General features: G+C 42.7%; 1 protein-coding gene and 1 non-coding gene across 7 annotated transcripts in view; both read left to right on the forward strand.

The window, feature by feature from the left end:
* The window catches only part of wars2 (tryptophanyl tRNA synthetase 2, mitochondrial), a 74,180-nt gene that overhangs the window by 13,367 nt on the left and 37,237 nt on the right, over window positions 1–23,576 (forward strand). The gene's annotated exons all lie outside the window — the stretch shown is intronic.
* On the forward strand, window positions 7,954–8,145 carry LOC139276528 (U2 spliceosomal RNA). The gene has a single exon (XR_011595944.1). It is a non-coding gene; the product is annotated as a U2 spliceosomal RNA (small nuclear RNA).

The following is a 23,576-nucleotide window of genomic DNA, read 5'->3' on the forward strand; positions in this document are numbered from 1 at the left end:
TGCAGAAAGAGAGTGAAAGAAAGATTGGATTAAGAGAGAAAAAAGCCAGGAAGGAGAAATTAAAAAATATTTAAACATTAAAAATTTTTAAAATCTATAAAAACAATTTACTACCTGCAGGAATGAGACTTCATAGTTTCAATTGTTCCTTTTCTGGGCTCGACAGGTTGATTGGCATTGCAGGAACATAAATTTACCTGTATTAATAGCAGCATCCTCAACTTCTCTCGGCTGACTGAAGAGGTGCTCTACATCAATGCCGCCACACCACAGCATGCATGGAGGGAAAGGCAGAGTGGTTCTTACAACAAGCTGGGAACTGGCTGTACTCTTTACACCAGGACTGCATTAAGCCAATGTTGATATTGCCGACTCTTACCAGTTTTACCTTAATTCAACTTTGAGAGCTTAATTATCAGGTTTAACCATAAAATCAGTAGGCTTATTTATAAATACATGTCCATGTATATCTACCTCTTGTCATATTGTGAATGGGACTAATCCCTGTGGTACTATGTCAGAAGGTTGTGGGTTCAAGTCCCACTCCAGGGGGAGTACAAAAATCTATGCTGACACTCCAGTGCAGTGCTGAGGGAGTGCTGCACTGTCAGAGGTGCCGTCTTTTGGATGAGATGTTAAACCAAGGTTCCGTCTGCTCTCTCAACTGGGGTTAAAGGATCCCATGGCACTATTTTGGAGAAGAGCAGGGGAATTATTCCTGGTGTCCTGGCCAATTCCCTCAATCAACATAACAAAAACAGATTATCTAGTCATTATCACATTGCTGTTTGTGGGAGCTTGCTTGTGCGCAAATTGGCTGCCGCATTTCCCACATTACAACAGTGACTACACTTCAAAAAGTACTTCATTGGCTGTAAGGCGCTTTGAGATGTCCGGCGATCGTGAAAGGTGCTATATAAATGTAAGTCTTTCTTTCTTTTGCTGATGTGGCTGCAGCTGTCCAATTAGAAATTTGTTAGCCATGACCTTGGATTTGTAAACTCATGTTGGGTTGAACTTATTTCCTCTTCACTTTCTAAATTTAGTTAAATTGCTTCCCTTATAATATATTCCATTTTTATTTCTACTCTAGAAATGAAACTTGCAGGCCTGTCATTCCCAGGGTCACACTTAGAATAATAGAATAATACAGTACAGAAGGACGCGATTCGGCCGATCGACTTTACACCGGAACCTCATTTTAAAGATTGGAACAACATTTACCGTTTTCAAATCTCCTAATACGACCCCAGTATCTAATCTGCACCAGAAGTACTTCAGTCACACCTCTTGTGTATCTACCTTAGTTTCTTCAAAGCAGAAAAGTCTTGTGTGGGGAGGACTTTCAATATAAAGTAGTTTTCCCACCACCAATCCATCAATATGATACCAAAAATGAGGTAAAGTTCTCTTGCCTTTTAGAAGCTGTGTGTTATTCATTTCCCTTCCTCTAGATTGACCTGCCATTTCAAGTCTCATCTTGCACCAGTGAGCTCTCTTTGTTGATGTACATTATACAATAGATGCATCCAGGATTGGCTCCAAAGAGGAATCCAGAAATGGTACAGGTCAGAAATCTGATCTGCAGAGATGCCCGTGCTGAAATATAAAAACAGGAAATGCTGGAAATACATAACAGGTCTGTTAGCACTTGGAAAGAAAAGGGTAAGTTAGCGTTCTGGGTGTGAACCTTTGTCACAAATTTTGGGCCAAAATGTTAACCTACCTTTCCAGACAGACCTGCTGTGCATTTCTTGTTTTTATTACAAGTTAGTATTGTCTGCTTGTTACTGTTTCCCCCTCAGCCTCATTATCAGCTCGTACTTTCAGCAACTTGCGGTGCAAAATATCACCACGATTAAACAGGCACGAGCAAGTCTAGCTAACTGTGGACCTCGGACATTGCCCTGCTGCAGCAGATTATGGCCCCCTATAAAACATTTCTAGAAATAATGGAGAAAGAGTTTAGTTTGAAATTCTGCAAATAAGGGATGGTATTCTTAGGCACGTACCTGGACACTGTTCTGCACATTGGTTCTCCAGTCTGTTAATGTCTGTGTAATATTTAGATTGATAGGAAATGTTGAGGAACAGCTCATGGCAAAAGCATGGAGATCTTACACTGGTAACAAAGGTTGCTCTCACCGTAGTCATTTTAGAGGAGTGATAGCCCAGTCACATCTCTTTAATATTGGAGGGAGAAGACCTTGGCATGAAATAGGCCAGTGCTGTTCAAATAACTTGCTGACTAGCCACAAGCAACACCATTTTAGAAACCTGCAATTTACTTAACAAACATCTACCAACCAAGGAGTTAAAGCACTCAATGATCAAAAAAGCACTTGCAAACTCTACTTTCCAACAAATGCATAAGAAGGTTAAACAACACATGCATACATCATACGAATGAGTATTGAGATCACATGTCCAACAACAGTGTCAATTATTCATTTTTTAATTTACTAATCAGTGAGGCAATTAGTCACATCTCTACTCCAAATTAGCCACATGTGGCTCATTGCTGAAGTACACTGAAATAGGCCATCTTCTTCAAATCCACCTATCTGCATGACTTTCAGTTGCATTTATCCAGACTTTAGTAAAGATTCCCACTCTTGATGTCCACTGTGAAGTTAGAATAGTAGGTTGACATTGCCAGAGTGCACCTTCTCTAGCATTTTAAAAAGCTGCTCTCTGGGCCCCAGCAAATATGAGTGATGGTATCCATTTGCTGATGACTCCAGCCTCTCAAGTGGTTAGCATCCCATCTGAAAAGCCGATACTGCCAGAATTGAACAGACTTTCACACTCTCCAGCTACAGACATTCAGCTTCTTGGGTGGCAAATGTATCTGATTTACACCAAAGATGCTTTAAATTGGTTAGTTCTGGCCTTGTGTATGTTTGATGGCAGCTTGCTTGCTAGTGAGATGTTGGTTATTTCGCATGTGATCTCTCTTTCCCCCCCCCCCCCCCCCATTATTAACATTAGCCAGAATTGGGAGGGGGGAAATAAACGAATTGTTTTATTTCTCGATGCTCAGGCTTTTTATTATTTAAACTGTCAAGTACAGAGACAAGATTAATGTCGAGCTGTGACAGGATGGTACAGTAAATGGTTTCAGTACTTCTACAACCAGTCCATATTACAACCTGGATTCTTGCTGCCTTAATTAGCCTCATTTCAGCAGCTTCAGGAGACCAGTCAACTTCGACATCCAGATTGATTGGGATTAATTCTGCAGCACTTAAAAAATCTGCAAGGACCTTTTTTAAATAGTTCAATAATTGGAGCAACAGGGGTTGGAGTGATGTAAAATCATAAAAGCCATCTTAGACTGGGTGTTGTGTAATGAGAGAGGATTAATTAGCAATCTCATTGTGTGAGGCCCCTTGGGGAAGAGTGACCATAATATGGTGGAATTCTGCATTAGGATGGAGAATGAAACAGTTAATTCAGAGACCATGGTCCAGAACTTAAAGAAGGGTAACTTTGAAGGTATGAGGCATGAATTGGCTAAGATAGATTGGCTAATGATACTTAAGGGGTTGACTGTGGATGGGCAATGGCAGACATTTAGAGACCGCATGGATGAATTACAACAATTGTACATTCCTGTCTGGCGTAAAAATAAAAAAGGGAAGGTGGCTCAACCGTGGCTATCTAGGGAAATCAGGGATAGTATTAAAGCCAAGGAAATGGCATACAAATTGGCCAGAAATAGCAGCGAACCTGGGGACTGGGAGAAATTTAGAACTCAGCAGAGGAGGACAAAGGGTTTGATTAGGGCAGGGAAAATGGAGTACGAGAAGAAGCTTGCAGGGAACATTAAGGCGGATTGCAAAAGTTTCTATAGGTATGTAAAGAGAAAAAGGTTAGTAAAGTCAAACGTAGGTCCCCTGCAGTCAGAATCAGGGGAAGTCATAACGGGGAACAAAGAAATGGCAGACCAATTGAACAAGTACTTTGGTTCAGTATTCACTAAGGAGGACACAAACAACCTTCCGGATATAAAAGTGGTCAGAGGGTCTATTAAGGAGGAGGAACTGAGGGAAATCCTTATTAGTCGGGAAATTGTGTTGGGGAAATTGATGGGATTGAAGGCCGATAAATCCCCAGGGCCTGATGGACTGCATCCCAGAGTACTTAAGGAGGTGGCCTTGGAAATAGCGGATGCATTGACAGTCATTTTCCAACATTCCATTGACTCTGGATCAGTTCCTATCGAGTGGAGGGTAGCCAATGTAACCCCACTTTTTAAAAAAGGAGGGAGAGAGAAAGCAGGGAATTATAGACCGGTCAGCCTGACCTCAGTAGTGGGTAAAATGATGGAATCAATTATTAAGGATGTCATAGCAGCGCATTTGGAAAATGGTGACATGATAGGTCCAAGTCAGCATGGATTTGTGAAAGGGAGATCATGCTTGACAAATCTTCTGGAATTTTTTGAGGATGTTTCCAATAAAGTGGACAAAGGAGTACCAGTTGATGTGGTATATTTGGACTTTCAGAAGGCTTTCGACAAGGTCCCACACAGGAGATTAATGTGCAAAGTTAAAGCACATGGGATTGGGGGTAGTGTGCTGACGTGGATTGAGAACTGGTTGTCAGACAGGAAGCAAAGAGTAGGAGTAAATGGGTACTTTTCGGAATGGCAGGCAGTGACTAGTGGGGTACCGCAGGGTTCTGTGCTGGGGCCCCAGCTGTTTACATTGTACATTAATGATTTAGACGAGGGGATTAAATGTAGTATCTCCAAATTTGCGGATGACACTAAGTTGGGTGGCAGTGTGAGCTACGAGGAGAATGCTATGAGGCTACAGAGTGACTTGGATAGGTTAGGTGAGTGGGCAAATGCATGGCAGATGAAGTATAATGTGGATAAATGTGAGGTTATCCACTTTGGTGGTAAAAACAGAGAGACAGACTATTATCTGAATGGTGACAGATTAGGAAAAGGGAAGGTGCAACGAGACCTGGGTGTCATGGTACATCAGTCATTGAAGGTTGGCATGCAGGTACAGCAGGCAGTTAAGAAAGCAAATGGCATGTTGGCCTTCATAGCGAGGGGATTTGAGTACAGGGGCAGGGAGGTGTTGCTACAGTTGTACAGGGCCTTGGTGAGGCCACACCTGGAGTATTGTGTACAGTTTTGGTCTCCTAACTTGAGGAAGGACATTCTTGCTATTGAGGGAGTGCAGCGAAGATTCACCAGACTGATTCCCGGGATGGTGGGACTGACCTATCAAGAAAGACTGGATCAACTGGGCTTGTATTCACTGGAGTTCAGAAGAGTGAGAGGGGACCTCATAGAAACGTTTAAAATTCTGACGGGTTTGGACAGGTTGGATGCAGGAAGAATGTTCCCAATGTTGGGGAAGTCCAGAACCAGGGGTCACAGTCTAAGGATAAGGGGTAAGCCATTTAGGACCGAGATAAGGAGAAACTTCTTCACCCAGAGAGTGGTGAACCTGTGGAATTCTCTACCACAGAAAGTAGTTGAGGCCAATTCACTAAATATATTCAAAAGGAAGTTAGATGAAGTCCTTACTACTCGGGGGATCAAGGGGTATGGCGTGAAAGCAGGAAGTGGGTACTGAAGTTTCATGTTCAGCCATGAACTCATTGAATGGCGGTGCAGGCTAGAAGGGCTGAATGGCCTGCTCCTGCACCTATTTTCTATGTTTCTATGTTTCTATAATTTAATGTTGAACCAGTATGCAAGAACAATGAAATAGACTGGTTCAGACACTGAAGTGGTACATTAGTGAAGCCTGTTACTGTACAAAAACACTTGAGGGTTGCCATCTTTCGGATGAGATGTTAAACCGAAGCCCCATCTGCCCCCTCAGGCAAGCGTAAAAGATCCTGTAAAAGAGTAAAAGAGCAGGGGCGTTCTCCTCAGTAACCTGGGCAATATTGATCCCTCATCCAATGTCACAAAAAAAATGATCTGATAATTATCATGTTTGTGGGAGCTTGCTGTGTGCAAATGGCTGTCGTATTTTCTACATTACAACAGTGACTATACTTTAAAAGTACTTAATTTGCTGCAAAGCACCTTGGGACGTCCTGAGGTGAAAAGGTTGCTAGGTAAATGTAAGTCTTTCTTTAAAAACTTTCAAATACTATTTCAATTTCTATAATGGTTTTTATGTTGGAATATTTGAAAGTGCGTTTGCAATGATTTTTTTTTTTGACATGCAAAGTGCAGTGATAGTTATTGTGAAGTTGAGTGTGCCAGCAACATCCCACAAGCTGCCATTTGATGAATCGCCAGTTAATTTTTTTTTAAGTGGTATTCGCTAAGAGAGAAATGTTGGCCAGAAAACCAGGAAAATTCCCTGTGCTGCCTAAACCACTAGAACAGAAAGAAGAGGAATGCTAATGTCTCATACAAAGGATGGTACATTCAATAGTGTAGACCCATTGGAAGGCAGGTTCAGAAAATGGAGAGCTGGTCTACTGTATATGTGCAGATAATATAGATGGGGGCCCGTAATTTGCGGTCAACGATGAAACAAAGGCATTCACCGCTGGGCCCGAAAAAAAACTGCCTGCAAAGATCTTGCAATCTCTGTGGCGAAGTTTGGCTCTTTTGACATGCAATTGAGATCAGATCAGTGAAAGGGGAATTCCACAGCACGAGCTGCTGTGATGTCAACAAGCTGTCTAAGCAGCCAATCACAATTCAGAATTCTTAGACAGCAAACCAGGAAGTGAACAAGTTGCTTTTATTTTGACTTTTTAAAAATATTAGAGAGCAAAACAAAGATTGGGTTTCTCGCATAGGGAAACGATAAACCTGAAATAAATATGAACAAACTTTTAAATTGTAATTTTTATTATAATGGAGAAATTTTACACTTGACAAAATTGAAATTAGATTTTCCGAGCTGTAACAGTTCATACGCTGCTAAAACCTCTAATTACACCTAATCCAAAAAGGTCTACCTTTTAATACTGCGGAAAAGCCGAAGTTTTCGTCAGTTTCACTGATTTCCCTCCTGACACTGATTGCCGGGTGGGGTGGGGATCCTCAGCGCAGCCAGTGTCGGAGCAGTTAGCGAGTGACACTGCAACTTCAGGATTTCTGTGTTAGGATGTGCGTGAAGTTGTGGTCAGTTTCAAAGGGGTAATAACAGCGAACACTGCAAATTCCAGGTCTATAATTCTTCTATTTGAAACAAAAACATGCTTGTGAATGTATGCAGAACCATCCCAATATGTGGTAAATTGTTTATATAGTAATACAAGTTAAGACTGCAACATATGCATGCTGGTTATTTGAACCAGTGCAACACATGTAACTGCCGAAGGAGAGGTCATAATTCTGGCAGCATAGTAGACACCTCATAAAAATGTTGGTCCATACTATCCTCAATTGTGCAGAGGCCGATGAGCTTACATTTGGAGGAGCTGTTGATTGCACAGTCATGGACACAATGGGCCGAAATGGCTGCCTTCCATGTTGTAAATTTCTATGATTCTATTCTATGCACAAGACCCGCGTGTCAGGAAAAGATGAGAATATGTTAAAAGTGCCTTGGGGTCAAATACTGATGGTTATAAGACTATATCGCACGTCATTGAAGTATATAGTCACACATTTGATTTTGTTTTCCCCTATAACATATTGGCAGCAATGCACTAAATAAATGTAAAAAAATCTGCAAAGGGATAAACTAGGCTAAGTGAGTGGGCAAAAATTTGGCAGAGGATGTATAATGTGGGAAAATGTGAGGTTATCCACTTTGGCAGAAATAATAGAAAAGCAAATTATAATTTAAATGGAGGAAAATTGCAAAGTGCTGCAGTACAGAGGGACCTGGGGGTCCTTGTGCATGAAACACAAAAAGTTAGTGTGCAGGTACAGCAAGTAATCAGGAAGGCAAATGAAATGTTGGCCTTTATTGCAAGGGGGATAGAGTATAAAAGCAGAGAAGTCTTGATATCGCTTCTCGGCCTTTTGGCTAAGATCATGCGTAACTGACCTGACCAGCCACCATGACCTCCGGGTGGTTTCTCCCTGGTCAGGAAGGTATATGCTTGCTTTTTTGGAAACAGGAGGTGGGTGGGGTGGCTTGACCCATCCACCTCCACGGAGGTGTGTGGGGTGGCTTGACCCATCCACCTCCATGGCACGAACCTGGTATTGCAGTACTTCCAGGAACGGTGCAGTGGCTCTAGGCCTTTTGGCTAAGAGCATTGGTGCAGAGTGATCCTTGGCATGTGCAAGGTGACCTCTGGCGTTTGTGATTTGACAAAGAATTGGAACGATTGGCTACGAATTTCAAAAAAAAAAAGAGAAGTCTTGATAGCTACAACTGTACAGGGTATTGGTGAGGCCACACCTGGAGTACTGTGTACAGTTTTGGTCTCCGTATTTAAGGAAGGATATACTTGCATTGGAGGCTGTTCAGAGAAGATTCACTAGGTTGATTCCAGAGATGAGGAGGTTGACTTATGAGGCTAGATTGAGTAGATTGGGCCTATACACATTGGAGTTCAGAAGAATGAAACACATAAGATAATATTGAAACATAAGATAATGAGGGGGCTCGACAAGGTGGATGGAGAGAGGATATTTCCACTCATAGGGAAAACTAAAACTAGGGGACATAGTCTCAGAATAAGGGGACCGTCCATTTCAAACTGAGATGGGGAGAAATTTCTTCTGAGGGTTGTAAATCTGTGGAATTCTCTGCCCCAGAGAGCTGTGGAGGCTGGGTCACTGAATATGTTTAAGGAGGAGATAGACAGATTTTTGAGTGATAAGGGAATAAAGTATTATGGGGAGTGAGCAGGGAAGTGGAGCTGAGTCCATGATCAGATCAGCTATGATCTTATTGAATGGCGGAGCAGGCTCGAAGAGCCAAATGGCCTACTCCTGCTCCTATTTCTTATGTTATGTTCTTAAACCTAATGACAACAGTAGTTCATCTTTTAAGTACCGTAAACAGATGGAAGTAACTATTTCTACTAAAGCAGGAAGTTTAGTCCTGGCACTATTTACAAAATAGTTAAACTGTTGATCTCGGCTCCTAAGCAGCTTTGGTGAAAAAATGAGACAGCTGCAGATGTTTTATGATATATTGTATGCAATGTTCCAGTGCACCTTTTATCACCCTTTGACTTTTGTAAGATGTGCAAAATACTCCTGCTTTACTTTGCTCCCCTCTATTACAGTGACCTGTGCTGTTGTGACACTGAAGCGTTTGGTCTGTGGTCTCGTGGTATGGCCCCCCACATTTTTCCTGTAGCATTTTTCCACACTTGGAAAATGCAGATAAACAGAGGCGCTGTTCTAAGCAGTCATTCTAAAGTAAGAATATATGAAGAATAGGGATAAACAGAAAAATCCCAATTGGCAGAAAGTGCTAGCAATGTGTCAGCATCTGAAAGGTAGGTGACTATTTTGGGTGGGAGTCTTCATCAGATAAAGGATCTCCCCAAACTGCCCATCTATTTTTTTGCTTTCAGCTGCTGATGAATCTGTACAATTCCAACATTTTTGAGTAGTGTACAAGTTATTGATCCGCCATCCTTGTCTTCGTATTCTTCCTTGCAACAAATTGGATGTTTCAAAGCTTGTTTTGCTTTTGTTTTAGGTTTACAAATGTCGTCCTGTATTTCTCTGCAGGTTAATGCATTCCAGTGACTCTGCCAGATGAGGCATATGACTCCAGAAATTTATGGAGTGCTAACTCAAATCACAGTTCCCTAGGTATTTGTAAAAATGAATGATTTCATTTAAAAAAGCAACATTGCTAATTGTGAATCAGTCTGCTTGTCGTGATGTAATTGGGAGTTTCTTCGGTGCACAATCCAGACTTTTAAGCCATTGTCAGAAATTCCATTAGAAATGAGAGAAATTGCAAGTAATGGTGTTATTCAGGATTTATTACAGAGACTTAACCATGGGACTCTTAACCCTCATTAAGAGCTGGTTTGTGAAGATTTTCGGGAAAGTTGTTCTTGTTGGCAGCAGGGTTCCTGGATTATTGCCAAGCATGCACATAGCAGCACTTCATTATCAACAAGAATGACAACCTCCAATTTGTGACTCTCCTTCCAGTCTGAAGCGTGAATCAAATCTCTGGATCAGGGTGCCGATTAATTGAAAACTTTACACATAGTAAAATCTCTTTCTGTGCAATTTGGATCACTAAGGTTTGTTTGGGTTGCTAGTCATCCTATTGATGTCAGTGTTCTATTTTAATGCAAGTCTCTGCTGATGTAAGATTAGTGTATAACCACTAGGTGTTGTTCCTTTTTATGGCCAGGTCAAACGGTTTCAATGAACTGTAAGAGTCAAGTTCAGTTCTAAAATTCACAATAGCAAATCAGAGTAGTCCTGACTTTAAAGAGATACAAAAGAGAACTTCTGAATGTTGAAAATCTGAAATAAAAAAGGAACATAATATGCTAGAAATGTGTGCCCCAAAGAGATTAACTGGTCTTTCATCTCATTGCAATCTGGGACTTTATGCAGATTAGCTGCCATGTTGTCCCCCAACGCATTGAACTTAAACTCCTTGGAGTGGATATTAGGTTGGAGGTTACTTGCGGCGCTAATGGCAGTGGGTCGGTAAATTTTGTACCAGAAATTGGTTTGCGACAGCAAAATTTGGTTGCTGTGCCCTGAGAGTGGAGTGGGACGTTAAGGGAGGCGTTAGACACCTCTCTTAGGGCGCTAGGCCAGGTAAGCAACTGAAAATCCCGAGCTGAAGAGCTAGCCTCGCAGTCCCCTGGAAAAAAAAAATCAGGACAAAAAACCCACAACATTCGCAATAACTCTCCCAAATACAGGTGAATCACAAAAATAAATCCGCAAAATATTAAATTAACTTACCTTTTCCAATCAATCCTTCCCATAACACCCTGGGACAGCTCGGCACTTCAGCTTTCAAAGGCGCTGTCACCACGGTTGCTACGGGTGCCGCTACAATCTAATATCGAAAAATGCTGTCGAAACTGGGGGGTGGGGGGGCACACCTGCTCAACGCTCCCGGGCGGTACTAGTCAGCACCGCTGCACCGGCACCCTGAATGTAAGCACTCGCGGCTCCGACCCCTTTAATGTCGATGTTCCACCCCTTTCCAGGGACATTAAGCGACCGAATTTCTACCCCCATGTCCCCATCTTCAAATCCCTTCTCGGCCTCGTACCAACCTATCTCCGCAATTTCGTCCACTTTTATTTCCACGATCTGCTTCCTTCTATCCTTCAACTTCCGCCTTCTGTGCATTGCCTCACTTCATTTGACTCTTCACTGGCCCCACAGCCTTCTATAGAGCTCCCCTTCTAAATCCCCCTGTCGTGCGACTTCTCTCTCCACCTTTCAAAGCCTTTTCAAAACCCATTCTAACTTTCTTGGCGTGTGTTCCCCCCTTCTTTCTGCTAAGCGTTTGAGATACTTTCTATGTTAAATATTTAGACTTGGAGTTTCCGCTCGATTACACTGGTTTTTTTTTTGGGGGTGCAGTTCCCCCGATATGCAAAACCGGGAATTTTAAGTGCACATTATGTTCAGCAAAAGTCTTCTGTTAATTAGGGGCTATTGATCACTGTTCTTTTTCCCCCTCTGAAACCTGGATTCAGTTTCAGCCTTGGTAAATAAAATGTTGTTTTATTCGTTCAAGGGATGTGGGCATCGCTGGCAAGGCCAGCATTTATTGGTCATCCCTAATTGCCCTTGAGAAGGTGAGCCACCTTATACTATTGAATGGCATACCAGGCCATTTCAGAGGGCAGTTAAGAGTCAACCACATTGCTGTGGGTCTGGAGTCACATACAGGCCAGACCAAGTAAGGACGGCAGATTTCCTTTCCTAAAAGACATTAGTGAACCAGATGGGTTTTTATGACAATCCGGTATTTTCATGTCACCATTACTGATGCTAGCTTTTAAATTCCAGATTTATTGAATTTTAAGTGCATTTCGTTCAGTCTGAATGGGCACAACTGCACATCTTAACTAATTGAGTAATTTTAATCTTTACGCCATAGAATGGATAACTACAGAGGGACCTGGGGTCCTTGTGCATGAAACACAAAAAGTTAGTATGCAGGTACAGCAAGTAATCAGGAAGACAAATGGAATGTTGGTCTTTATTGCAAGGGGGATGGAGTATAAAAGCAGAGAGAAGTCCTGCTACAACTGTACAGGGTATTGGTAAGGCCGCACCTGTGTACAGTTTTGGTCTCCATATTTAAGGAAGGATATACTTGCATTGGAGGCTGTTCAGAGAAGGTTCACTAGGTTGATTCTGGAGATGAGGGGGTTGGCTTATGAGGATAGGTTGAGTAGGTTGGGCCTATACACATTGGAGTTCAGAAGAATGAGAGGTGATCATATTGAAACACACAAGATAATGAGGGAGTTCGACGAGGTGGATGCAGACAGGATATTTCCACTAATTGGGGAAACTAAAACTAGGGGACGTAGGGCTCAATTTTCCCCAAGCCCGTTTTCTGGCATATTGCCAAAGATGCGCCGCTTATTTAGGTCAAGAAATGCACGAGAAAAACTTGTCCGAAGTTTCTCCGATGTTTATGCTGTAATCTGGAACTGCGCAGCATGGCCAGTCGTCTAGGGGGGTGGAACCTGCGGTCTGCGCTGGAAAAAGGAGATGGGCCTTCTGCGCATGCATGAGGGGAAAAAAAAACGACGTTCTTGACATCGCTGGAATGGCCGCGCATGCACAGTAGTGTAAGAATAAAAGTGTTCAGTAATGCTGATAAAATTGATTCTGTGTATGTATAAATGTTACAAAATGGGATTATACGAAAAGACAGTTTTGAAAGGGACAAAATGGACGTTCTCAGACTTCCAGCATGTTCTGTGTGTATATTGTCTTCTGGCTGGGCAGAGCTTAAAGATGTGTATTGGAAAGCCGTTGACCTAATCAAGGAATGCCACCAGCCCTCCAGACAAACACATGTGTAAGGAGAGCCAATAAGGAACTGCCCTGGAACCAAGATCCAATCCTGAGGCTTACGGAGAAACAATGGCGTTGAGAGGTATAAAAACTCAAGCCACAGTTTGCTCTTTTCTCTTTTCTTAAGAACACAGCAAGGATAGGACACCTCTCTACAAACACAGGAGCAGGCCGTGTGCTTTGCCAGAGGGAAGTGCCGTATACCTTTTTATACATTTTTATAAATCATTATTGTAGCATCATTGTATCTTTGTTGTAACTAAGTAGATCCGTAGGATAGCTGATAAATGTGCATGTGTGTGTGTTTAATAAACTATTCCGAATTGTTCAAAAAAAAAATCAGTCTTGCTGTTGATTTAATGGCAGAGATTTAGAAATCTTACAGTAGTGACCTCTCTTCCCCCTCCCCGGGCACCAAGCCTTCTGATCGGCTGTCTGTGACTCTCTCCAGTCCCCGAGTGAGGTATCTTCCTGATCCGCTGTGGTGAATACTTTCTTGGTCCGCTGTGGCTCACGAGTGAGTGCCGGCCAGTTTGCTCCCTCCCCTGCCGAGCCTCACCAATCCCGAGTGAGGTGTCTTCCTGGTCCGCTGTGGCCCCCGAGTGTGTGCCGGTCAGTGCACTCTCTCCCCCGCCGAGCCTCTCCGGTCCCGAGTGAGTGCCGGTCCAGGTCCACTCCACTTCCCGCCCCTAGCCCAGGCCAAATGGCCTCCAATTTACTTACCAGCGCTGATTTCTTTAACTCTCTGCAAGAGTTTTCTCGAGAGGCCACATTCTGGCCTAAATATAAATGGAGTAACTATCAGCTGGCCAAAGTTCCCTAAGTAGCCAGAATTGGCGTAGGTGGCTGGTTACGCTCCCTTTTGAGGAAAAAAAAACTTACCTAAAAAAAAAAGTAACTAAATTTGCTGGTGCAAATTGATTGGAGAAACTGGGGATTTTTAAGTTAGGCCAGAAAAAGCAGCCTGCTCCCCAAAAAAAGGCGCAAATACTGGGGAAAATTGAGCCCAGTGCCTCAGAATAAGGGGCCACCCATTTAAAACAGAAATGAGGAGAAATTTCTTCTGAGGGTTGTAAATTTATGGAATTCTCTGCCCAGAGAGCTGTGGAGGCTAGGTCATTTAATATATTTAAGGTGGAGATAGACACATTTTTGAGCAATAAAGGAGCAAAGGGTTATAGGTGGGGAAGTGGAGCTGAATCCATGATCAGATCAGCCATAATCTTATTGAATGGCAGAGCAGGCTCGAGGGGCCAAATGGCCTACTCCTCCTGCTCCTATTTCTTATCTTATGTTCATAAAAACACTCCTATTGATTCCCATTATTTTTAATGGAACTGTTAAGTAGTTAATGGTTTATTTTTGCCCAATAGCGTTTTCTGCCCTTTTTAATTTGTACACACTTTATGCTTTACTGTACTGAATATGGAGAAATAGATGAGAAAACATGTATTTAAGAGTTAAATTATCTTATTATCACTTGTATGATGCAATATATAGTTTGGTTTTAGCTTTGACTGCACAAATGCTTTTATGCAAAATCGGTTTATCTCAGTTAATCCATAATTGCCATTTGGATTGGAGCATTTCTTGATTTGTATATTTCTTCAGTATACCTCATAATTTAGAGAGCATTGCACTGTACAGGTGTTATATGAAGGACATTTTATATCGGTTGAAATCTAAAAAGATCATCCAGTGGTCCTCGGGTCAAGTCCAAGCAGGCAGTGTAAGTGTTAATGCTCGTTGTGTTAGAACCCCATGGTGTGTAGCTCCCCCAAACACTCCAGTTCTTACAAGAGGTCTCTGTGCTTGTTCCGCCCCTCACAGTGGGAACTTTGGAGGAAAGCATCAATCTTACCTGTCTTGACCACGAACCGCAAATTTAATGAACAGATCCTTTCTTTTGCCACATATGCATTACTCAAACCAACAGCTTGTTTGTAAAGGACAAAATAATTATAGCGTGTAACTTAATATGGTTCGTGACAATGCCACTGCTCACCAAGCCTGTTTGAAAATCATTAATTTACTAGGATTTTCCTCTCATAAATTTACTAAAATGTGGTTCTGCCATGTAGTACATTTTTAAAAGTCATGTAAGTGCCTCCTTGCAATGTGTTGAATAACATTTATTGAATGTGAGGAGTTTCCTGAAGCCCAGAAATGGCGCATGTGTGAGTTACAATAGCATGTGCATGTTTCCAACATCCAGCTCTGTCGGGGTCTGCCTAGCTTTCAGACAAGTGAGTACCTGTCTGAGGGGTAGAAAAATTAACAAATGTCCCAATTGTTCTGCTGTCAGTAGGTTGTAAGGGCATAAATGGAATACATGGCGGGCCGCGCCACAATATATAGAATATTATAGAATGAAGCAGCTATCGTTTATCCCATTTGAATTTGTTTTGTTTATTAAAAACATACCAGTTGATCTCTTGCAACATTACACACGAGGTGAAGATCATGTGTAGTCTTCAGATAAAGTGGTACTCAAAGGTAGGGAATAATTGGACCAGGGCATGCAGATTTCATTCAGTCGCCATTTCAAGTCATACTTTCTGCCCTTATTTTTATATTTCCCCACTAGTTAATCTACCCTGGTGTTTCAAACGCGAAATTAAGAGCCAGTCTAGTATTCAGACCAAGAAAGTTAGGAAGGGATGACTGGATCTGGGATGGGGGATGGGGGATAGGTATGCTGTGCCTCGGCAACATCGTCCGAAAACACGCCGGGTTCCGCCTATAAGCTGATGACACCCAGCTATATCTCACCAGCACCACCTCACCCCTCCGCTGTCTCTAAATTGCCAGATCTCTTGTCTGATATCCGGTACTAGATGAGCATAGGTTTCCTCCAACGGAATATTGGGAAAACTGAAGTCCATGCCACAAACTCCGTTCCCTAGCCACTAATAGCAGCGCATTTGGAAAGCAGTGACAGGATCAGTCCAAGTCAGCATGGATTTATGAAAGGGAAATCATGCTTGACAAATCTTCCAGAATTCTTTTGAGTATGTAACTATAAGAGTGGACAAGGGAGAACCAGTGGATGTGGTGTATTTGGACTTTCAAAAGGCTTTAGACAAGGTCCCACACAAGAGATTGGGGTGCAAAATTAAAGCAAATGGTATTAGGGGTAATGTATTGACGTGGATAGAGATCTGGTTGGCAGACAGGAAGCAAAGAGTAGGAATAAACTGGTCCTTTTCAGAATGGCAGGCAGTGACTAGTGGGGTACCGCAAGGTTCTGTGCTGGGGCCCCAGTTGTTTACATTGTACATTAATGATTTAGACGAGGGGATTAAATGTAGTATCTTCAAGTTTGCAGATGACACTAAGCTGGGTGGCAGTGTGAGCTGTGAGGAGGATGCTAAGAGGCTGCAGGATGACTTGGTCAAGTGAGTGGGCAAATGCATGGTAGATGCAGTATATTGTAGATAAATGTAAGGTTATCCGCTTTGGTGGCAAAAACAGGAAGGCGGAATATTATCTGAATGGTGACCGATTAGGAAAAGGGGAGGTACAACGAGACCTGGATGTCATGGTACATCTGTCATTGAAATTTGGCATGCAGGTACAGCAGGTGGTGAAGAAGGCAAATGGCATGTTGGCCTTCAAAGCGAGAGGATTTGAGTATAGGAGCAGGGAAGTCTTGCTGCAGTTGTACAGGGCCTTGGTGAGGCCACACCTTGAATATTGTGTACAGTTTTGGTCTCCTGAGGAAGGACATTCTTGCTATTGAGGGAGTGCAGCGAAGGTTCACCAGACTGATTCCCAGGGCTAGCAGGACTGACATATGAAGAAAGATTGGATTGACTAGGTTTATATTCACTGGAATTTAGAAGAATGAGAGGGGATCTCATAGAAACATATAAAATTCTGAATGGATTGGACAGGATAGATGCAGGAAGAATGTTCCCGATGTTGGAAGTCCAGAACCAGGGGTCACAGTCTAAGGATAAGGGGTAAGCCATTTAGGACCGAGATGAGGAGAAACTTCTTCACCCAGAGAATTGTGAACCTGTGGAATTCTCCAATACAAAGTTGTTGATGCCAGTTCATTAGATATATTCAAAAGGGAGTTGGATGTGGCTCTTACGGCTAAAGGGATCAAGGGGTATGGAGAGAAAGCAGGAATGGGATAGTGAAGTTGCATGATCTCTCCCTGATAACTGTCTGAGGCTGAACCAAACCATTCGCTACCTTGGGTGTTTTATTTGACCTCCAGATGGGCTTCCGATCAGACATCCGTGCCGTTACCTAGGCTGCCTACTTCCACCTCTGCAACATTTACCAACTCAAATCCATCCATAGCCTCGCTCTTTCTTATTTCTGTGACCTCTGACAGCCATGGAATCATAGAAATTTACAGCACGGAAGGAGGCCATTTTGGCCTATTGTGTCCGTGCCGGCTGACCAAGAGCTATCCCGCCTAATCCCACTTTCCAGCTCTTGGTCTGTAACCCTGTAGGTTACGGCACTTCAAGTGCACATCCAAGTATTTTTTAAATGTGATGAGGCTTTCTGCCTCTACCATAAGAACATAAGAACATAAGAATTATGAACAGGAGTAGGCCATCTAGCCCCTTGAGCCTGCTCCGCCATTCAATAAGATCATGGCTGATCTGGCCGTGGACTCAGCTCCACTTACCCGCCCGCTCCCCATAACCCATAATTCTCTTATTGGTTAAAAATCTATCTATCTGTGATTTGAATACATTCAATAAGCTAGCCTCAACTGCTTCCTTGGGCAGAGAATTCCACAGATTCACAACCCTCTGGGAGAAGAAATTCCTTCTCTAATCGGTTTTAAATTGGCTCCCCCGTATTTTGAGGCTGTGCCCCCTAGTTCTAGTCTCCCCGACCCATGGAAACAACCTCTCCGCCTCTATCTTGTCTATCCCTTTCATTATTTTAAATGTTTCTAAAAGATCACCCCTCATCCTTCTGAACTCCAACGAGTAAAGATCCAGTCTACTCAATCTATCATCATAAGGTAACCCCCTCATCTCCGGAATCAGCCTAGTGAATCGTCTCAGTACCCCCTCCAAAGCCAATATATCCTTCCTTAAGTAAGGTGACCAAAACTGCACGCAGTACTCCAGATGCAGCCTTACCAATACCCTATACAGTTGCAGCAGGACCTCCCTGCTTTTGTACTCCATCCCTCTCGCAATGAAGGCCAACATTCCATTCGCCTTCCTGATTACCTGCTGCACCTGCAAACTAACGTTTTGGGATTCATGCACAAGGACCCCCAGGTCCCTCTGCACCTCAGCATGTTGTAATTTCTCCCCATTCAACTAATATTCCCTTTTACCGTTTTGTTTCCCCAAGGTGGATGACCTCACACTTTCCGACATTGTATTCCATCTGCCAAACCTTAGCCCATTCGCTTAACCTATCCAAATCTCTTTGCAGCCTCTCTGTGTCCTCGACACAACCCGCTTTCCCACTAATCTTTGTGTCATCTGCAAATTTTGTTACACTACACTCTGTTCCCTCTTCCAGGTCATCTGCATATATTGTAAACAGTTGTGGTCCCAGCACCGATCCCTGTGGTACACCACTAACCACCGATTTCCAACCCGAAAAGGACCCATTTACCCTGACTCTCTGCTTTCTGTTCGCCAGCCAATTCTCTGTCCATGCTAATACATTTCCTCTGACTCCGCGTACCTCTATCTTCTGCAGTAACCTTTTGTGTGGCATCTTATCGAATGCCTTTTGGAAATCTAAATACACCACATCCATCGGTACACCTCTATCCACCATGCTCGTTATATCCTCAAAGAATTCCAGTAAATTAGTTAAACATGATTTCCCCTTTATGAATCCATGCTGCTTGATTGCACTATTCCTATCTAGATGTCCCACTATTTCTTCCTTAATGATAGTTTCAAGCATTTTCCCCACTACAGATGTTAAACTAGCCGGCCTATAGTTACCTGCCTTTTGTCTGCCCCCTTTTTTGAACAGTGGCGTTACATTAGCTGCTTTCCAATCCGCTGGTACCTCCCCAGAGTCCAGAGAATTTTGGTAGATTATAACGAATGCATCTGCTATAACTTCCGCCATCTCTTTTAATACCCTGGGATGCATTTCATCAGGACCAGGGGACTTGTCTACCTTGAGTCCCATTAGCCTGTCCAGCACTACCCCCCTAGTGATAGTGATTGTCTCAAGGTCCTCCCTTCCCACATTCCTGTGACCAGCAATTTTTGGCATGGTTTTTGTGTCTTCCACTGTGAAGACCGAAGCAAAATAATTGTTTAAGGTCTCAGCCATTTCCACATTTCCCATTATTAAATCCCCCTTCTCATCTTCCAAGGGACCAACATTTACTTTAGTCACACTTTTCCGTTTTATATATCTGTAAAAGCTTTTACTATCTGTTTTTATATTTTGCGCAAGTTTACCTTCGTAATCTATCTTTCCTTTCTTTATTGCTTTTTTAGTCATTCTTTGCTGTTGTTTAAAATTTTCCCAATCTTCTAGTTTCCCACTAACCTTGGCTATACGCATTGGTCTTTGATTTGATACTCTCCTTTATTTCCTTGGTTATCCACGGCTGGTTATCCCTTCTCTTACCACGCTTCTTTTTCACTGGAATATATTTTTGTTGCGCACTGTGAAAGAGCTCCTTAAAAGTCCTCCACTGTTCCTCAATTATGCCACCGTTTAGTCTGTGTTTCCAGTCTACCTTAGCCAACTCTGCCCTCATCCCACTGTAGTCCCCTTTGTTTAAGCACAGTACGCTCATTTCTGACACAACTTCCTCACCCTCAATCTGTATTACAAATTCAACCATACTGTGATCACTCATTCTGAGAGGATCTTTTACTAGGAGATCATTTATTTTTCCTGTCTCATTACACAGGACCAGATCTAAGATAGCTTGCTCCGTTGTAGGTTCTGTAACATACTGTTCTAAGAAACAATCCCGTATGCATTCTATGAATTCCTCCTCCAGGCTACCCCGTGCGATTTGAGTTGACCAATCGATTATGTAGGTTAAAATCCCCCATGACTACTGCCGTTCCTTTTTCACATGTCTCCACTATTCCCTTGATTATTGCCCGCCCCACCGTGAAGTTATTATTTGGGGGCCTTTAAACTACGCCCGCCAGTGACTTTTTCCCCTTACTATCTCTAATCTCCACCCACAATGATTCAACATTTTGTTCATTAGAGCCAATATCGTCTCTCACAACTGCCCTGATATCATCCTTTATTAACAGAGCTACCCCACCTCCTTTCCCTTCTTGTCTACCTTTCCGAATCATCAGATACCCCTGTATATTTAATTCCCAGTCTTGGCCATCCTGCAACCATGTTTCTGTAATGGCCACCAAATCATACCCATTTGTAATGATTTGTGCCGTCAACTCATTTACTTTATTTCGAATGCTGCGTGCGTTTAGGTAGAGTGTTTTAATCCTCGTTTTTAAACCATGATTTCTAGTTTTGACCCCTCCAGCAGCCCCTTTATATTCAGTGGCCCTTTTTGTTTTTTGCCTTGGGTTTCTCTGCCCTCCACTTTTATTCATCTCCTTTCTGTCTTTTGCTTTTGTCTCCTTTTTGTTTCCCTCTGTCTCCCTGCATTGGTTCCCATCCCCCTGCCATACTAGTTTAACTCCTCCCCAACAGCACTAGCAAACACTCCCCCTAGGACATTGGTTCCGGTCCTGCCCAGGTGCAGACCGTCCGGTTTATGCTGGTCCCACCTCCCTCAGAACCTGTTCCAATGCCCCAGGAATTTGAATCCCTCCCTGCTGCACCACTGCTCAAGCCACGTATTCATCTGCGCTATCCTGCAATTCCTACTCTGACTAGCACGTGGCACTGGTAGCAATCCCGAGATTACTACTTTTGAGATCCTAGCTCCTTAAATTCGTCTCATAGGACCTCATCCCTTTTTAAACCTATGTCGTTGGTACCAATGTGCACCACGACAACTGGCTGTTCTCCCTTCCTTTTTAGAATGTCCTGCACCCGCTCCGAGACATCCTTGACCCTTGCACCAGGGAGGCAACATACCATCCTGGAGTCTCGGTTGCGGCCGCAGAAACGGCTATCTATTCCCCTTACAATTGAATCTCCTATCACCATCACTCACCCACTCTTTTTCCTGCCCTCCTGTGCAACAGAGCCAGCCATGGTGCCATGAACTTGGCTGCTGCTGCCCTCCCCTAATGACCACCCTTTCACGCAATGAGTTCCAAGCCCCCACCACCATCTGGTAAAGAAATTTCCCCTTGTATCTCCTCTATACCTCCCCCAATTACTTTAAATCTATGCCCTCGTGATGTTGACCCGTCTGCCAAGGGAAACTGGTCATTCCTACCCACGCTATCCAGGCCCCTCCATAATTTTATACAGTTCAATCAGGTCTCCTCTGACCCAGGAGACCCAGCATCTGCAATCTTTCCTCATAGCCAAAATTCTCCAGTCCCGGCAACATTCTTGTAAATCTCCACTGCACCCTTTCCAGTGCAATCACATATTTCCTGTAATGTGGTGACCAGAATTGCACACAGTACTCCAGCTGCGGCCTAACCAGTGTTTTATACAGTTCAACGTCCATGCCTCGACTAGTAAAGGCAAGTATTCCATATGCCGCCTTAAGCACCTTATCTACGTGGCCTGCTACCTTCAGAGATCTGCAAGGTCCCTTTCTTCTTCTACATTTTTCAGTGTCGTACCATTTAATGTGTATTCCCTTGCCTTGTTATACCTCCCCAAATGCATTACCTCCCCAAATGCATTACCTCACACTTATCAGGATTGAAATCCATTTGCCACTGTTCTGCCCATCTGACCAGTACATTGATATCTTCTACAGTCCGCAGCTTTCTTCTTCTTTATCAACCGTGCAACCTATTTTAGTGTCATCTGCAAACTTGTTAATCATACCTGCAACATTCGTCCAAGTCATTGATATTTACCACGAAAAGCAAGGGACCTAGTACTGAGCCCTGTGGAACCCCACTGGAAACAGCCTTCCAGTCACAAAAACACCCATCAACCATTACCCTTTGCTTCTTGCCTCTGAACCAATTTTGTATCCAACTTGCCATTTTGCCCTGGATCCCATGGGCTTTTACTTTTGTGACCAGTTTGCCATCATCCAAGATCTCTGCGCTCCTCCAACTCTGATCTCTTGCGCATCCTCTATTTTAATAACTTCACCATTGGCCGCCGTGCTTTCAGCTTAATGCCTTGGCCCTAAACTCTGGAATTCCCTCCCTAAACCTCTCTGCCTTGCTACCTCTTTCTCCTCCTTTAAGATGCTCCTTAAAACCTACCTCTTTGACCAAGCTTTTGGTCACCTGTTCTATGTCCAGTTCTATTTGATAATGCTACTGGGAAGTGCTTTGGGAGATTTTACTACATTTGCAGTTTTTCAGGTGGCTGTTATATTTTCAGAAGCACAAAACCATGAATGGTGATTGAGCTTTCCTATCCAAATGTTCCTATTTGCACTTCATTTTCTTAGCTCTCGAGTGGCATTGGTATCAGTGGCTTTCAGGAACAATTCTTCAGGCCGTGATTTCCTTTTCCATCATTCTTTTGGAGACTCTGATTTGTTTGACAGGAACAAGATCTTTTTCCAACAGTTTAATTTTACAAATGGCACTTTTTCCCCCTACAAGATTTCATAACTAGATAACAGTAGCTTCGATGGTCTCTGTTACAGTCATAGTGGCACCTACAGGTGTAGTACCTTTTGGAAACTTGAGACCACTTGCTGTTTTTAATATATAATAGATTATACATTTCTATGCTTACATTTATAATAGAAACAGTTTATGTAAACTTGTCACACATTTTCTAATGTTGGCAGTACAACATCTCCACTTGGAGGAGCATGACAAGTTGGTATAGGCAGTTTCCATTGTAAGTGTGGACATGTCAATTTTTCCATGATAAATTCCTAAGTACAAGCAGATGCACAACTTTAAAAAGTGTGTGTGTGTGTATGTATGTGCTGCAAAACCTTCTTCAAGTAGTCCTCCTCTTGTGGTTTTTAACCATTTCAGCACCATGGGTTGAAAATGCAACTGCCACATTAATACAAGATCTGCTGATTTGCCCAAACATTGCTCCCGATAAGAAATTAATGTGCCCTGCTGCACAAAAACTTTACTAGAAGTTAGCTTAAAAATTTAGCAATTCATACTGATGATTTTAGAGCTTTGCTCGTGAAATATGAGTATTATTTGTAGTCCAGGTTTTTAGCCAAGCAGAAATATTTCTTAAAATAATAAGTGGTAAGTGTAACAGTACCCTATACTGCAATAATGTGGAATTGCGAAATCATATATCTATCTTTTATACACAAACATTCTTTGCGTCTGTCGTGATAGTTCCCGATTGGTCTGACGTGTTTCATTTACAATACTGGCAACCAGGGTTTCAGATGTGACAAAAGTTAACCCAATCTCTGAGTTGTCGGATCAGTCAGGTGGACGATGAAACCCAACAAATGGATCTGGATGGGACTGGTACCAAAAACAATTCAGATGACATTACATTTCTTTCTTAACCTTGGAAGACTCAAATTTCCTTGTTGATGTCAGTTATATTTTTATAGTAAAATTATTCCAGCTGGACACAGGCAAGACCAAAG

Source organism: Pristiophorus japonicus, chromosome 11, assembly GCF_044704955.1.
Source record: "Pristiophorus japonicus isolate sPriJap1 chromosome 11, sPriJap1.hap1, whole genome shotgun sequence".
NCBI lineage: Eukaryota > Metazoa > Chordata > Chondrichthyes > Pristiophoridae > Pristiophorus > Pristiophorus japonicus.